The sequence below is a fragment of the Bison bison genome, unplaced genomic scaffold, assembly GCF_000754665.1.
Source record: "Bison bison bison isolate TAMUID 2011002044 unplaced genomic scaffold, Bison_UMD1.0 scf7180017864518, whole genome shotgun sequence".
NCBI lineage: Eukaryota > Metazoa > Chordata > Mammalia > Artiodactyla > Bovidae > Bison > Bison bison.
In genome coordinates, this window is record NW_011495071.1 from 9,552,940 (window position 1) to 9,564,143 (window position 11,204).

The 11,204-nt window shown below is 45.5% G+C and overlaps 1 protein-coding gene across 1 annotated transcript in view; it reads left to right on the forward strand.

The window, feature by feature from the left end:
* Positions 1 to 11,204, forward strand: part of OAF (OAF homolog (Drosophila)) — a 90,932-nt gene that overhangs the window by 59,607 nt on the left and 20,121 nt on the right. The window lies entirely within an intron of this gene.

An 11,204-nucleotide genomic window follows, 5' to 3' on the forward strand; every position in this document is an offset into this window, starting at 1 on the left:
GGGGGGGGGGACGACTTTCAGATCCCTGATTTCCAGGAGGAAGCAAAAAGTTACAAACAAAATGGAGAGCTAGTCCCTGTGTAGATGAGACAGACGCTGGGGCATTTAGGTAGAACTTGAAGCCCAAGGCCTTGGAGCTGGACTTGGCTTCCAGGTGGAGCCCCACTCCTTTCTGATGTGACCTTGGGCAAGTACTTTGACTTCTCTGAGCATCCATTTCCTCACCTATTAAATTAGTAATAACACCTGCCTCCCAGAAATACCCTAAGAATTAAGTAAGAAAATGAACCCAAAGTTCCTAGGCTCACAGTAAGCACTCCATGGATAGTCACAGGACTTTTCACTTCATTTTTTAATAAGTGGGGTATTTGGGGGAAGTAATTTGAAATTCCAAAGAGGAGGCATTTAAAATGAGAAATAATTTGTAAAAGCTAGGAGATGATTAAATCATCTCCTTTTCTCATCTGTAAAATGGAAATCATAATAGTACTTACTTACCTCAAAGGGTTGTTCAGGATTTAATGAAAATTCATGAAAAGTCTTTGACATTCTCCGGCAGAATATTAGCATGTATCAATGATTCCTATTACTGATCAGACTCTCCTGATTTGCACAGGGGTGCTATACGCAGGTCAGAGAAGTTGTCCACACTGAGGAAAAGGTAGAACGCTTAAATTCAAGTCAAGGAGATTTGTGTTATAAATTCGAAAGAAGTTTCTAGTTGAAAGCTGGCTAAGATCCCCTTAAGACAATATGGGATCCTCTCCCCTCACAGACATTTATAGAGAGATGGAACACTGTTTCAGAGGCTGCTAGACATGGCCCTGGCTGGAGGTGTGAATTAAAGTTTATGTCCAGGGAGTCAATCTTTGCAAAAAGCTCTGTTATTATTCATATTATATTGATGCATCTTAGAATCATATTCATGTCTTCTTGTAAATCTTTTCTATAAGATCATATAGGAGAAAATGATAACAAATGAATAATGAGAGTGAGCTATCAACTATTTAGACACAGTATGTTCCATAACTACTAAGAATGACATGAACGGCTTTAATATATGGAAATATATGTATGAAATAATGTTGAGAAAAGCAGAACAGGAAACACAGAGCTTGGTCTGAGAACTTAATTGAAGACCTAAAACTCAGAAGATAACTTGAAATAAATATTGATCAAATTTTATTTTCTCTCAAATGGCCTAAAATGACGATATGTGTATATGTGTATATGCTCATTCACTCAGTTGACTCTTTGCAACCCCATGGACTGTAGCCTGTCAGGCTCCTCTGTCCATGGAATTTTCCAGGCTAGAATACTGTTTGTTTCGATGCTGTTAAGCATCATGAGCTGCTTGTAAATTTTGGAGACTAATCCCTTTTAGGTCACATCATTTGCAAATATTTTCTCCCAACCTGTGGGTTGTCTTTTTGATTTGTTTATTGTTGCCTTTGCTATGCAAAAACTTTTGAGTTTAAGTAGGTCCCATTAGGGGCTTCCCTGGTGGCTCAGCTGGTAAATAATCCTCCTGCAATGAGGGAGACCTGGGTTCAGTCCCTGGGTCGGGAAGATCCCCTGGAGGAGGGCATGGCAACCTACTCCAGTATTCTTGCCTGGAGAATCCCCATGGGACAGAGGAGCCTGATGGGCTACAGTCTATGGGGTTGCAAAGAGTCAGACAAGACTGAGTAACCAAGCACAGCACAGCACAGGTCCCCTTAAATGGGGAAAAAGTGAAAATAGTGGCATATTTTATTTTCTTGGGCTCCAAAATCCCTGCAGACAGTGACTGCTGCCATGAAATTAAAAGGCACTTGCTCTTTGGAAGAAAAGCTAAGATAAACTTAGCGTATGAAAAAGCAGACATCACTTTGCCTACAAAAGTCCATCAGTTCCGTACAGTCAAAGCTATGGTTTCTCCAGTAGTTATGCACAGGTCGGAGAGTTGAACCATAAAGAAGACTGAGCACTGAAGAATTGATGCTTTTGAACTGTGATGCTGGAGAAGACTCGAGAGTCCCTTGGGTAGCAAAGAGATCAAACCCATCAATTGTAAAGGAAATCAGTCCTGAATATTCATCGGAAGGGCTGATGATGAAGCTGAAGCTCAAATACGTTGGCCCCCTGATGGGAAGAGCGACTTATTAGAAAAGATCCTGATGTTGGGAAAGATTGAGGGCAGGAGGAGAAGGGGGCAACAGAGGAAGAGATGGTTGGATGGCATCACTGATTCAATGGACATGAGTTTAAGCAAAACTTTGGGAGATAGTTTAGGACAAGGAAGCCTGGCATGCCGCAGTCCATGGGGTTGCAAAGAGTCGGACAGGACTCAGAGACGAAAGAGCAACAACAATTTGCAAATATTTTCTCCCAATCTGTGGATTGTCTTTTTGCATTGCTTATTGTTTCCTTTGTTGTGCAAAAACTTTTGAGTTTAAGTAGGTCCCATTTGTTAATTTTTGGATTTATGTCCATTACTCTGGGAAATGACTCGAAAAAGATATCGCTGTGATTTATGTCAGAGTGTTCTTTGCCTGTGTTTTCTCTAGGAGTTTTATAGTGTCCAGTCTCACATTTAGGTCTTTTAATCCATTTCAAGTTTATTTCTGTGTATGTTGTTAAAGAATGGTCTAATTTCTTTTTTTTTTAACATGTATCTCTCCAGTTTTCCCAACACCATTTGTTGAAGAGACTGTCTTTCCAACGTTGTATAGTCTTGCCTCCTTCATCACAGATTGATGGACCACAGGTGCATGGGTTTATTTCTGAGTTTTCTATCCTGTTCCATTGGTCTATATTTCTATTTTTGTGCCCTTGAAAAAATGAAATAATGCCATTTGCAGCAACATGGATGGACCTAGAGATTGTCATACTGAAGTCAGTAAGTCAGAGAAGAAGAAATATGGGATGACATCCCTTATACGTGAGATCTAAAAAGACAGGATACAAATGAACAGACTTAGGGAACTTACAGTTGCCAAGGGGAAGGGGATAATAAGGGAGTTTGGGATGGACATGTGCACACTGCTAAATTTAAAACGGATAACCAACAAGGGCATACTGTCTGGCACAGGGAACTCTGCTCAATGTTATGTGGCAGCCTGGATGGGAGGGGTATTGAGGAGAGAATGGATACATGTACATGTATGGCTGAGTCTCTTCATTCTTTACCTGAAAACTATCACAACACTGTTAATTGGCTATACCCAAATGGACACGGCTGAAGTGACTTAGCAGCAGTAGCAGCAGCAAATACAAACTTAAAAGTTTTAAAAAAAATCGTGACAGTGATGGTGGTTCTGAGATCCCCAGTCTGGGGGAGGAGGAGGTTCTTCTTCTATTAGATAAGGAAGAGATGTGACTCCCTCCCCCCACATTCTGCCCCCAACTAGGACCTGACTCTCCCTTTCTCTGATCTAATAGAAGCCAGATACTATTTTTCTACTTGAAAAACAGATGCTAAAGGCCCTGAGCAGTACCTGTGATGGGAAAGCTGACGGCTGTGTTCAGTTATGGCCCCTGTCCACGCCCAACATGCTCATATTCACTCAGCTCCCTGACGAGAAAGAAGCAGGTCTTCTCATCCGAAGCTTTAATAGGTACGTTCATTTTGTGAGAGCAGTAAAAAGCCTGGCTAAAATATCTGTTTGTTTTTTCTTTCTTTTTAGTAATAAATTTCCTCAGGGTTTTGCATAAAGAAAAGGATATTTACTCCTGAAAAATGTAGTAAACATGAAGCATACCGCGTTGCTGGGGCCCCTGACTTTCCTGCAGGCTTTTTGCCTAAGGTCTCTGCTGGAACTGAGCAGGTGGCTCTGCAGGGCAGGGGCAAGACCCCTCTTCTCCAAGGTCTCCAAGCCTGCCCCACGGTGATGGAATTACTGAGGCTTGAAGGGACCAGATGCTCTCCAGGACACACATCTATTTTTTTCTCCGTCTGTGCTATATTCATCTTTTGTGGTTTTCCAGCCGTAGGGAGCCACACTAGCCTCTGCAAATGACCTGTGGGCTTCCATTTTGATGAGGTGGCCCAGCCTGTTTCCCCTGGAGACCCTGTTTTCTGTGGACCAAACAGCCAGTGAGATTCTTAAGGGCAGACTATGCCTAAGATGCTCACCCGCAAAGCACAATGCCAGGTACACAGGGCTACAGAAAACCTCATTATTGAAACCCTCTGTGTACCAGGTGCTATGCTGGTGAATACAAAGATGAGCCCCCTACCCCCAGCCATGAAAGGAAAGCCCTATGTGGTGTCACAGGGGAGGCTAAAGACGGCTTCTAACCTGAGCAAAGCCACTAATAGCGGGGCCGGCTTCCCAGGTGGCTCAGTGGTAAAGAATCTGCCTGCCAATGCAGGAGACACAAGAGACTTGGGTTTGATCCATGGGTGAGGAAGATCCCCTAGACTGGGAAATGGCAACCCACTTTAGTATTCTTGCCTGGAAAATGCCATGGACAGAGGAGCCTGGCATTCTATAGATCATGGGGTCGAACAGAGTTAGACACAACTGAACACTCATGCCTTAGCCCTTATTTATTTATTTTTTGGGGGCATGGGAAGCCTTGCCTCATGGCATATGTGATCTAGTTCCCTGACTAGGAACTGAACCCATGTCCCCTGTAGTAGCAGCATGGAGCCCTAACCACCAGACTTCACTTCCATTCTTTTATACCTTCTGGTTCAAGCACAAATGCTATGGAATCATTAAAACAAAAGGCAGAAGGTGAAAAGTACCTGTAGAGCTACCAAAAAGTAACCTAAGGGCCTCTTCCCCAGGCTTCCCAATCTGAACCCATGGTGACGCCCAATGGCCCGAGCCAAATGTCCTTGACCCCTCCCTCTCCCTCACCCCCAAGTCCAAAGAAACGTCAAATCCTATATCCAAATTCTACTTCCAACATGCAGCTGAAGTCCAACCCCTCTCACCTGCTGCTGCCACCGTGCTCCAAGCCATCATGATCTCTCCTCTGGACCTCTTCCACAGTGATCTCTTCAAAATAGAAGTCTGATCATGTCATTCCCTTATAAGATAGCTTTCAGTGACTGCCCCCTTGTACTTAGGAAGAGAAAACAAAACAATACTCACATCCTACCATTGCCTGCAAGGGCCCGCATTATTTCCAGCAGCTCTCCTCCCCTCAGCTCACCTCAGGCACTTGGCAAAATTTCTGGGAAGTCCACCAGGCTCAGGCTGGTTCATATGTTATTTCCTTTGCCTAGAACATTATCTTTTCATATCAAGCCTGATTCATCTTTTTAAATCAACCTAGACATTGCGGGTCTAGGCTAGAGTTTCCTCCAATTCTTCACACTACCAGTTACAATGATAATCTTTAAAATATTTTTTTTTATTTATTTTTGGCTATGCTGGGTCTTCTTTGCTGTGTGGGCTTTTCTCTAGTTGTGGCAAGTGGGAGGCTACTCTCCAGTTGCAGTATGCGGGCTTCTCATGGCTGTGGCTCCTCTGGTTGCAGAGCATGGGCTCTAGGGTGCATGAGCTTCGGTGGTTGTGGCTCCTGGCCTCTAGAGCACAAGTTCAATAGTTGCGGCACATGGGCTTAGTCGCTTTGTGGCATGTGGGATCCTCCTGGATCAGGGATCGAACCCAAGTCTCCTGCATTGGCAGACGGGTTCTTTACCACTGAGCCATCAGGGAAGCACTACAATTATCATTTAAGTATTTGTTTCTTGGAATTCCCTGGCTGTCCAGTGATTAGGACTCGGTACTCTTACTGATGAAGGCCCCAGCTCAATCCCTGGTTGGGGAACTAAGATCCTACGAGCTGCTCACAGTGCAGCATATATCTACACACATACATGCTGCTGCTGCTGCTAAGTCGTTTCAGTCGTGTCCGACTCTGTGCGACCCCATAGACGGCAGCCCACCAGGCTCCCCCCTCCCTGGGATTCTCCAGGCAAGAACACTGGAGTGGGTTGCCATTTCCTTCTCCAATGCATGAAAGTGAAATTGAAAGTGAAGTCGCTCAGTCATGTCCGACCCTCAGCGACCCCATGGACTGCAGCCTTCCATGCTCCTCCATCCATGGGATTTTCCAGGCAAGAGTACTGGAGTGGGGTGCCATTGCTTCTGCACTTCTTTTTTTTAATGCTCACTTCTCTTGCAGCTGTAGGTTCCATCTCAGGATAAGGAAATGCTGCATCTACATCACTGCTTTGACTGCAGCATCTAGCAGAGTCTCTGACTAGATGACTAACTGGTGAATGAATGGATAGATGGATGATGAACGGGTGGACAGATGGACAGATGTGTGTTGGATGTATGGATGCATGAACATCCAGTTAGGAGAGCAGGAACAGCCTCCTGAAAGAACTATCATGGAGAAGAAGAGGATTATGTTTGGGAACTTCAAGAGTCTGAGTCTGAAATCAATGAGCTGAGATGTACCTTCTCTTGCAATTCTGATCATGGAGGCTTCCTTTTCCTTCCTAAAAGTCATCAATTCAGTCCAATTCCATCTAAACTTCCCCTCAGCCCAGTTTTCTGCCGGGGAAGAATGGCTTCTCACCCAGCGGTCCCAGTCTCTCTCTCCTTTCTGCTCTCTACCCTGGCCCGCTGCTTCTCCAATTCACTTTCCCACCACGCCCTTGGATTTATGTAACTGAGTAACTGTAATTTGCACTTGTGCTTGGGCAGGGAAGTGACGAGAGCTTTGCAGTGGCCTTGAGGGGCAGAAATCTCCCTCGCCCCATCTCTACACACCCTTCTCAGGCTCAAAGCGCCAGTGGCCAACTCCATCCACACAGGCCCAGCACCAAGCCAGTCACAGAAAGAAATTAAAAGAAAAATCCTTCCATTACTGCAAAGTCAAGCTCCCTATGGCATTCTCCCCATCTCCAGGCAGAGATCACTGGTTCAGTCTTTCAGCCTTCTACAGGGCTCTGTCAGCACCTGTTCCCTTGGTCACAGACTGGGAGCTGATGTGGCGTGTCTCTTCCTGCCAAATCGAGGCACACTAAGACCAAACAGCAAAGGGGAGGTGCTTGCCCGGGTTGGGCTGCCCACTTCCCAGTTTCAGCGGTCTTCATAGCTGAAACTGGAAGACCTGAAGAGAATAAACAGAAAAGGTATTCTGGAAGGAGTTGTATGTACGTGTGTGTAGAGGGTGGGCCAGGGGAAGGGGGAAGCCTGTGCAGGTCAATCAGAGACTTAATAGTTGATATAAGAGGAGTGAATAAACAGTTTAAAATATTGGGTCAGCTGAAAAGTTGGTTGGGTTTTCTGTAAAATCTTATGGAAAACCTAATGGCCAACCTAATGATAACAGCCACCATTTCTTGGGCCTCTGAAAGTGAGTGTTGGTCATTCAGTCACATCGGACTCTTTGCCACCCCATGGACTGTAGCCCACCGGGCTCCTCTGTCTGTGGAATTCTCCAGGCAAGAATACTGGAGTGGATAGCCATTCTCTTCTCCAGGGAATCTTCCCAACCCTGGAATCAAACCCAGGTCTCCCACGTTGCAGGTGGATTCTTTACCATCTGAGCCAGCAGGGAAGCCATCTTGGGCCTCTACTACCTGTCAAACATGATGTGAAGTGTTTTGTACATAATGTTCCATTTAATTTTCAAAATGACCTAGCGATGGAAGCACTTAGGCACCCATTTTATAAGTGAAGAAAAAAGCTCACTGAGTCACAATGCTCCTGAGTGGTTAAGCTCTAGGGCTGAGATGCTGATGTCTTGCTTTGAACTACAACTTATAACTGCTTTCCTAGGGCTAGAGATTATGAAGGAAACTGGTTTATAGTGTGGCAGAGGACTCAAGATTAGACGTAAAGAACATTCTGACAATGAGAGCTCTTGGTTATAGTCAGAGTAATTGGGCTCATTAGAGCTCTTCCTCCAAGGGCCTTTACATTTAGATGAATGGAGGCTTCTATGCCTGGCTGGTTTAAGGGAAGCAGTCTCTGTTCCCAGCATGGGACTGGCTTGTTTGAACTGACAGCCTCACTGGGGTACAAGATTGCCACACACAGAACCGTTAGATGAGAGGAGAAGATAGCACAGGATGTGTGCCTGAATGCGGCTGGAAGAAAGCAAGGGCTACAGGCAGGCAGATGCTATTGTGGTTAAAAGCAAGGACTTTGTGGTCAGGCGGCCTCATGTTTGAGTCCCTTCTGGTTCCCCTACTTGTGTGACCCTGGGCATGTTACTTAACCTCTGGACGCCTCGGTTTCCTAGTCAGTAAAAAGAGGCTAAGAATAGAACACACTTTGGAGTGTTGCCATGAAAATTAAATAAGATGATACATGTAAAGTGCTTGGCACAGAACTTGGACACAATAAGAACATAATGAATGGTAGCTGCTATAATCATTGTTATTGTTGGAGTTCAGAGTAGGGAGAGAATAGAGCAGAGCTATAGGTCAGTAGCCTGGGAAACTTCCTGGCAAACTTCAGCTTTTTGTCCTAGTCTTGAAGAGTTGGTCAGATAAAATCCAAAGAAAGGCGATGGACAGAAGTAGGGCTTGCAAAATGGAGTGAGACTTCAAATTCTCTATCTTAAAAGAAAAATCTAGTGTGATCTGTGGTTGAATTCAAGGACACTGATTATGCAGAAGAGGTGGCAGAAAGAGATGAGGTTTCTATAATTCGAATAGTGACATAGATTCTTTCGAATTGTGGTGCTGGAAAAGACTCTTGAGAGCCCCTTGGACAGCAAGGAGATCAAACCAGTCAACCCTAAAGGAAATCAACCCTAAATATTCATTGGAAGGACTAACGCTGAAGCTGAAGCTCCAATAATTTGGCCACCTGATTCAAAGAGCCAATTCATTGGAAGAGACCCTGATGCTGGGAAAGATTGAGGGCAAAAGGAGAAGGGGGTGGCAGAGGTTAGGTAGCACCACCGACTCAATGGATATGAGTTTGAGCAAATTCCAGGAGATAGTGAAGGACAGAGGAGCCTGGCGTGCTGCAGTTCATGGGGTCGCAAAGAGTTGGACACAACTTAGTGACTGAACAAAAACAGCAAAAGACAGTCTTAAAAACCTAGAAAAGAAACCAGACACACAGGGCTTCTTTGCTTACTTCTTCCGGGATCTCACTGGGGTGAAGAGGAAGGGGCCTGGGAATATGGCTGGGGGCAGAGCCTGATGATGGATGGGGGACAGGACCTGAAACAGGAAGTTAGGAAATGTGGGTGAGGCCCTAATGAGTCATGTGAGAAGACCTAATTCTAAGGCTGGATTGAGATGAGTGTCCTGTCAGGCAGGAGGCCAGTTTTGAGACCCTGGGCATCCCTCCAGCCCTGCCAGCTCAGGGTGGGAGGCCCTCGGGGGGCATTCTGTGCTACTCCACTGTTCTCTTGACAGCCCGCCTTATCTCTCTAATGGGAAGATAAACTCCTTAGGGACCAGGATGTTTCCTCAGGAAAGATGCTGTTTGTTTTAGATCCACTAAGCTTAACCCTCTGTCAGGTTGTCAGCTATCAACCCCTGAGATCAAGCATCACTGGGCGTTTGTTAAAAATGTAGATTTTCAGTTCTTTTTCTTAAGAAGTCAGGTTGACTAGATTTAGGGATCTAGGTATCTGTGTTTTTAATAGGCACCTAGGTGATTCTTTTGATAAAACAAATTTGGAAAACATCGAATTAGATAATCCTCTGAATCCCTTTCAGTCTTAAATTTATGCCGCAGAGTGTAGTAAGAAGTCCAGTTCAGATGCTCAGTCGTGTCTGACTCTTTGCGACCCCACGAACTGCAGCATGCCAGGTTTCCCTGTCCATCACCAACTCCCAGAGCTTGCTCAAACTCGTGTCCATCAAGTAGGTGATGCCATCCAACCAACTCAACCTCTATCGTCCCCTTCTCCTCCTGCCTTCAATCTTTCCCAGCATCAGGGTCTTTTTCAATGAGTCAGTTCTTCGCATCAGGTGGCCAAAGTAAACTGGAGTTTCGGCTTCAGCATCAGTCCTTCCAATGAATATTCAGGACTGATTTCCTTTAGGATGGACTGGTTGGATCTCCTTGCAGTCCAAGGGACTCTCAAGAGTCTCCTCCAGCATCACAGTTCAAAAGCATCAATTCTTCAGTGCTCAGCTTTCTTTATGGTCCAACTCTCACATTCATACATGAGTACTGGAAAAAACATAACTTTGACTAGATGGACCTTTGTCAGCAAAGTAATGCCTCTACTTTCTAATATGCTGTCTAGGTTGGTTATAGCTTTTCTTCCAAGGAGCAAGCTTCTTTTAATTTCATGACTTCAGTAGTAAGAAGAGCTCTGGGCTAGTAGTAAGGAAGTGGTTCTGGGCACCCCCTGCAGTTCAAGACACCTAACTCTGCTGGCACCCTCACGGTCCCTGGGTGCTTGGGTACCTGTTGTCATCGTTACTAACCTGTGCTGGGGAAAACCTAGATGGGAAGAAGGCTGAAGAGAAGGGTATTCAACATCTGTGATTAAGATCTGGGAAAAAATAGGGGAACACAGAATAAAGAGAAGTGAAATGAATATCAAGGAACAATAGGTTCTGAACATCCCTCTGGCATTTTCTCTTCTGGAACTGGCAGGACTTTGTAGGTGTCAGCAAATAGGTGTCACCCACTATACCCAGGGGACACTTAGGCCCAAAGAACTTTTCAAATGTTTCCAAAGCACACAGCTAATCAGAGGAAGCAGGAATCCACATCCCTCCTGCCTTCACCAATTCACTGTTGGAGTGCATGGCAAGGCACCCATTTCTGTGGGTTTGTGGGACAGCCTCTAATGGTCAAGCGCATCTTGAGTCCCTGGACATCCTCCAGAATGGTCTGCAATCTACTGTTTTCCTGAATTTGCTCAGACTATCTGTGGGATAGTGAACAGGGGTCTGGGGAGGTGGGCAAGACTGGGGAGAAGTCGTGAACGGGGAAAGTAAGGGCGACCAGACCGAAAAGAACCTGCGCAGGGGCTCAGAAAATGTGGGCACTTCAAGGGCCATGTCCAGAGAGGCGGCCTGACTGATCAAGATTTCACACCTGACGGATGTCAATGCCAGCAGAACCTCAGCCCCTGTCTCCTGATCTATGGCAGTCAAAAGGCTGAACGCGAGGTGAGGTCCGATTTTGCAGAAGCAGCGCAGAAATTCGCCGTCTCAGAGAAACTGAAAAGACCAAACAAAACCCCTAAAACACCAAGCCCGATTCTTTCATCCACGTGGCACAAGACCGGGCCAAAAAAGAAGGACGGGGCGGGGGGAAGGG